The 7,379-nt window shown below is 42.8% G+C and overlaps 1 non-coding gene across 1 annotated transcript; it reads right to left on the minus strand.

Annotated features, from left to right (window-relative positions):
* Positions 1 to 243: 243 nt before the first annotated feature.
* TRNAQ-CUG (transfer RNA glutamine (anticodon CUG)) lies at positions 244 to 326 on the minus strand. Its single transcript has one exon. It is a non-coding gene; the product is annotated as a tRNA-Gln (tRNA).
* Positions 327 to 7,379: the final 7,053 nt, after the last annotated feature.

Genomic DNA, 7,379 nt, shown 5'->3' on the forward strand with positions numbered 1-7,379 from the left:
TTCCAAGGAGAGTTCCTCAAGTATCCTCAAAGCCTCCTGTTCCTCCTCTGTGGGAAACAATGTAGAAGCATCATTAGAATCAAAGTACCTTTTGAATAGCAACGACCTAGCAAAAAGATGTACATCCTTAATAGTCCCAAAAAACTCACTGTAGGGTTACAGGTGTTTCACAAACAAATATTTGTGTGACAACTGGACAATTTGTGGGAGAAGCTGTACAATTTCATGACAGAAAAGTAATGATGTCAGAAATGGGATTCAAACCCACGCCTCCAGAGGAGACTGTGATCAGAACGCAGCGCCTTCGACCGCTTGGCCATCCTGACTTCTGCGGAGTCTTGTGTGGATTAACTGTTTCCAAACCAGACAGCAGACAGATGATCATTGCTTGTGGTGAAAAGAAATGTTTCCTATCCTATGAGGGTTTTTTGTTTTCCTGGAGTTTTTGTGGAAGAAAATATATTTTACCCTAAGGCTGTGTGCACACGTAGCGATTTTTAAGCGTTTTTGCCGCGATTTTCGGCGCGAAAATGCTTAAAAATCATGTACAGAACGCCCCCCATGCATTCCTATGGCATTCCGCACATGCTGTGCTAATGCTGCGCTTTTTTCCGCGGTGGAATCGCATTGCGGAAAAAATCGCAGCATGCTCATTCTTTGTGCAGAATCGCAAAGAATTGCTGCGATTCCGCACCCATAGGAATGCATGAGAATCGCTTACTTCCCGCATGTGGCTATGCCCACCATGCGGGAAGTTAAGCGTCTCATGTGCGGTTGGTACCCACGGTGTGGAGGAGAGGAGACTGTCCTCCAGGCCCTGGGTACCATACCCCTGTAAAAAAAAGAATAAAAAATAAAAAATCGGTGTATATTTACCTTCCGGCGTCCCGCGATGCATTCCCGGCCTAAGCGTTCCCAGTAATGCCTTGCGGCAAGGTCCTGTGATGATGTGGTCTCGCGAGATCGCTATAGCAACGCGAGACTACCTCATCACAGGTCTCGCAAGGCATTACTGGGAACGCTGAGGCCCGGGAATGCAGCGCGGGACGCCGGAAGGTAAATATACACCGATTTTTTTAGCATTTTAACATTCTATCTTTTACTATTGATGCCGCATAGGCGGCCTCAATAGTAAAAACCTGGTCACACTTGTCAAACACTATGTTTGACGAGTGTGACCAACCTGTCAATCACTTTCCAAGCAATCCTTCAAATCGCTTGGAAAGTGCTTGAATATCGCACGTGAAAATCGCGGCAAAATCGCGATCATAATCGCGGTAAAATCGCGGTGAAATCGCGCGGAAAAAACCGCACGATTTCTGGGAAGGAGTCCGGTTTTCAGTAAGCGTTTTAAAACGCTACGTGTGCACATAGCCTAAACAGCATTTATTGTTCTACTATTTGATCTAATGCTTGATGCACATAGAGTTTTGTTATATATTATTTCTCCCAAGAAACATTCTTAGCAGCAAAACCTCCCCTCAAAGTTGGCATTTTGGCAGAACTCCTGAGGGTCCATGGGGCAAACTCACACTCTCACACTCACACTCTAGACTGTGTTCACACGTTACTTTTTTTGTATTTTCGCGGTGATTTTCTGCTATGTCCACCATGCGTAAAATGAGCGCTGAATGTGCGGATGGTACCCAGGGTCTGGAGGAGAGGAGACTGTCCTCCACGATCTGGGTACCATAACCCTGTAAAAAATAGAATTAAGATAAATAGTCATATACTCACATTCCGAAGGCCCCGGGACTCCCGCCTCTCACCACGCGCCCGGCACCTTCCGGTCCCAGTAATGCTTTGCGCGAAATACCGTTGATGACATCACGCTCTCGTGAGAGTGATGTCATCTCCGGTCCTTCGCGCTCAGTATAACTGGGAACGGAAAACTCACACTCCCACACTCACAGTCTCACACACTCAAAAACTCACTCTCTCACACTCACACACTGATTCTTACACTCACACACTCACAGTTAAAGTCAAACACTGGCGCACTCACACTCACATTCACACTCTCACACGCAAACACAAACAAACTTACACTCATACACTCACGCACTTACATTCACACTCTCTCAGACACATGTACACACTAACTCTCACACCCACACACACTCTCACTCTCCCACACTCACACTCACACACTCTCACACTCTCACATACTCACACACTCACTCTCTCACACTCACACACTGATTCTTACTCTCACACACAAAGTTAAAGTCAAACACTGACACACTCACACTCTCACACTAACACTCACAGTTGCATTCACACACTCACACACAAACACACTTACACTCATACACTCACACACTCCCACACTCAGACACACTCACTAACACATTCACACACTTACTTTCACACTCTCTCAGACACACCTCCACACTCACTCTCACACTCTCACACTTACATACTCACTCTCACACTCACAGTTACATTCACACACTTACACTCATACACTCACACACTTGCATTCACACTCTCTCAGACACACATACACACTCACACCCACACAATCACTCTCAAACTAACTCTCACACTCACACATACTCTCACACACTCCCACACTTACATATTCACTCTCACACTAACAGTCACACTCATTCTCACATGAGCACTCACACTCATACTCTTGCACACTCACACAGTCACAGTCACATTCATAAACTGACACACTCACACTCACAGACTCAAATTCAAATTCTCACACTAACAGTCACATTCACACACACACTCATATGCACACACTTACAAACTCACACTCTCACAATCACACTCACACACCCACTCACTCACATTCACACACTCACATTCACACTCTCTCAGTCACACCTACACATTCACACTCACACACTCTCTCTTAGGCCGGGGTCACACTGGCGAGGAATACAGACGAGTGAGAGGCGTTAAAAGCACGCATTACACACGGACAAATTATTCTCTATGGGTTTGCTCCCTTCAGCCGTATATTTCTCGGGCGTATTCTACGGTCTGTGCCAATCGCAGCATGTTGCGATTGTCAGCGTACTACGCCCGTAATACGCCAATGCAAGTCTATGGGTGCGCAAAAAATACGGATTACACACGTTCCACACATGTGACTTGCGAGAAATACCCACCAGGTGTCTTTTAGCAAAGCCGGCAATTCAGTCCGCTATACATTAAACTCACACTGACAGGTTTAATAAAGAAACGAAAGAATAGATATAAACACATAAAATACATACATATATATATATATATATATATATATATATATATATATATATACACATTCTATGTGTCTATATCTATTCTTTGTTTTCTGTTAGAAACCCTGTCATAGGGCTCCATTATATGTCCATTTTGCAAGCCTGCGAGAAAATCTCGCCATACGGATTACATACGGATGCTGACATGCGCAAAATATGCGACCACACCTTGATTACGGATGACATACGGTGCACTATTTAGGGGCCATTCATCCGTATTACGCATGTAAAATACTGACCGTATTTTGCGTCGGTTAGTGTGACCCCGGCCTTACACTCACATTCACACACTCAAACTCACACTCACACACAGTCATTCTCACACTAGAGCACTCTCACTCACACTCATACTCTCAAACTCAAAGTGTCACTCATACACTGACACACTCTCACACTCACACACTCACATTCAAACTCTCACAGTCACACTCTCACACTCACACCCCCACACTGATTCTTACACTCACACTCTCACACTCACATTCACACTAACTCTCACAGTTAAATTCACACCCTCACACACACTCCCACACACTTACACATTTACATTCACACTCTCTCAGACACACCTACACACTCACTCACCCACAAACTCAATCTCACACTCCCACTCAGACACTCTCACACACTCACAAACTCACATTCAAAGCCAAACACTGACACACTCACACTTTCACACTCACACACACTCATGCACTCACACTCACAAACAATCACACTTAAGCTCATACACTCACACACACACTTACATTCACACTCTCTCAGACACACCTACACACTCGCTCTCACACTCCCACACTCACTCTCACACTCTCACTCTTACATATTCACTCTCACACTCTCACAGTCACCCTCATACACACTCATATTCAAATTCTCACACTCACAGTCACACTCACAGACTCACATTCACACTCTCTTAGTCACACCTACAAACTCACTCTTACACTCACATTCACACACTCAAACTCACATCCACTCATTCTCACACTAGCTCTCACACTCACACTCATACACTGACACACTCACTCACATACTCACATTCAAACTCTCACACTCACATTCACAGTAACACACACACTAACACACTCACAAACTCACATTCAAACTCTCACATTCTGAGTCATACTCATACACTCACAATCACACCCTCACACTCACACTCTCATGCCCACACTTTCACACTGACCCTTACACTCGCACAGTCACAGTCAAACAATGACACACTCACACACTCATCTTCCCACTCTAACTCTCACAGCTACATTCATACACTCACATATTGACACTCACACACGCACACTCACATACACACACTCTCACACACTCACTCTCACATTCACACACTCACACTGTACACGGTCAGACACAGGGGTGAGAGAGACAGAGCACAGGGGGCAGACAGCTCAAACAGAACATCACATGAGGGGAGAACACAGCACAGGAAGAAGAGAGACAGCAGACAAGGGGAACAGCACATGGGGAAGACAGGTCAAAGAAGAGAGCACAGATGGGAGAATTCAGCAGAATTCAGATGGGGAGAGAGTAAATAAGTGCATGAGCACATGGGGGGGAGAAATTCTCAAAGCCTGCCCCTATTGTGACATTTTCACCCTCCTGGTGCGATAGCATTGGGCCTCCATCTAGTTTTATATAAGTAACAATTAGTATTGAAATGTTGCAGATGTCATAATGGCCACTAGATGTCAGTATCTGATTCACATGCTACAGATTTATAAAACACAATTGCTATTTGTAAGATTGTAATATTATGTGACTTTTTTATCTACGAATTGTGGAGTCCTGCAAGAAAATCAAAGCAAAAAGAAAATTTAAAAATATTGTTTATAAAGTAACCCTACTCATGCCGAAACCCAGGATCAAACCAGAGACCTTTAGATCTTCAGTCTAACGCTCGACCAAGCTATTTCGGCTGACGGACACTGGAGATTTTGAACAGTGTACACTGAGGTGTAGGAAAGTTCCAGTAAATGAAAATTATATTGTTATATCACCAGCAGTTCTAAAGATTAATAACACTGGGGAACAATTTGAAAAAAATTTTCTGTTGAGTTAGGTTTTTGAGCTGATTTATACTAAAATTTGCATGCTGATTCCAAAAATGTAGTCAGTTTTTTTCTATCACGTCGAGTTTTTCCTCCTCAACTTACCTGCCATAGAAGCACAATTGCACTGATTTCTGTAATAAGACTTGTTATCTGAGTACAATTCGACTCATATAGAGCTACGTGGCAACTTGTAAGAGTAGTCACAACTGAGACAGTGTGGTGAGAGGTGTGTACAGCTCCCAATACGTCATAATTATCAATATCTTTACCCAAAAAATGTATCATAGTAGGAATAAATAGGATTTGTGATAGCTTTTCTCTTTACATTGGGCGCTTAGTTGTAATTTATATATCTTTTATGATTTTTTTCTTTGTTAGTTTTCAAAGCTTGTAACTTTCCATCTCAGTGTTTTATTTACTTATGTACATATTTCCTTTGTTTCAGATCATGTCTGCTCCTTCTTCCTCTCGTCGTAAATGCCTAAACAACCCTGACTCCTTCTGCTATATTTGTGGTGTTTTCACCATTCCAGTTCAAAGGGCAAACATCAGTGCATTTGTCAAACAAGCATATTTTGCATATTTTAAAGTAAAACTCGGTGATCAAGATAAGCCATGGGCCCCTCACATAGTGTGCAAGCAGTGTGTCGAGAGTTTACGGATGTGGACCAAAGGAACACGTGAAAAGTTGGCCTTTGGTATCCCCATGGTGTGGAGAGAGCAAAAAAAGTCATTCCACAGACTGTTACTTCTGTTTAGTGAAAACATCAGGATTTAACAGGAAAAATAAAAGTAAAATAGAATATCCAAATCTACCGTCAGCTATCAGACCAATGCCTCATTCAGCTGAAATTCCAGTGCCAGTTTTCGAACAGCTACCATCTCTAGAAGTTCTGAGTGATGTTGACGAACACAGTGACAGCAATGATGCAGAATTTGAAAGTCACAAGGATTCAGTTCGTAAGGGATTTGATCAGCACGAGTTAAATGATTTAGCACGTGAATTGGGCTTATCAAAAAAAGCTTCAGAATTACTAGCATCAAGGCTGAATGAGAAACAGTTACTTGAACAAGGAGCGAAGGCATCATACTTTCGTACTAGAGAAAGTACATTTTTGCAGTACTTTCGGTGTGACAGCGGTTTTGTGTTTTGCCATAATATTCCTGGTTTACTACAAGAATTAGGGCTTTCAATGTACAATCCAAATGAATGGCGACTGTTTATTGATAGCTCAAAGCGGAGTCTTAAGTGTGCCCTTCTACACAATGGCAATTTATTTGGTGCAGTCCCTATTGGGCTTTCTGTCTCTCTTCGTGAAGAACATGGAGATGTAAAGAGAGTTATTGAGTTATTGAAATATGACACACACAATTGGATCATCTGTGTTGACCTTAAAATGGTTTGCTTCCTTCTTGGTCAGCAACGTGGGTACACAAAGTATCCCTGCTTTCTCTGTATGTGGGATAGCAGAGCTCGAGAAAAGCATTGGGTTGAGTCGAATTGGCCTCCAAGATCTGGTCTTAAACCTGGAGATCCTAACATTCTACATCAGCCACCTGTTGACAGGAAGAATATACTATTCCCACCTCTGCACATAAAACTAGGTCTCATGAAGCAATTTGTAAAAGCATTGCCAACTGATGGCGACTGTTTTAAGTACATCATGTTGGCACTTCCTGGACTGTCCATTGAAAAAATCAAGGCTGGTGTATTTGATGGTCCACAAATTCGACAGCTCATCAAAGATGAACATTTCACCGGGACTATGTCAGATCTTGAGAAGAATGCTTGGTTATCATTCAAAGACGTCGTCAAGAACTTTCTTGGAAATACAAGTGCAAGTAATTACAAAGAAATTGTGCAGAAACTATTGGAGAGCTACAAAGCGCTTGGTTGCAACATGAGTATTAAACTACATTTTCTGCATTGCCATCTTGCCAACTTTCCGGAAAATCTTGGTGCTGTTAGCGATGAGCAAGGTGAACGATTTCACCAAGATTTGAAGGTTATGGAAGACCGTTACCAGGGTAGATGGGATGTACATATGAT

Source organism: Dendrobates tinctorius, unplaced genomic scaffold (genome assembly GCF_039654945.1).
Source record: "Dendrobates tinctorius isolate UK_male_01 unplaced genomic scaffold, ASM3965494v1 ptg000018l, whole genome shotgun sequence".
NCBI lineage: Eukaryota > Metazoa > Chordata > Amphibia > Anura > Dendrobatidae > Dendrobates > Dendrobates tinctorius.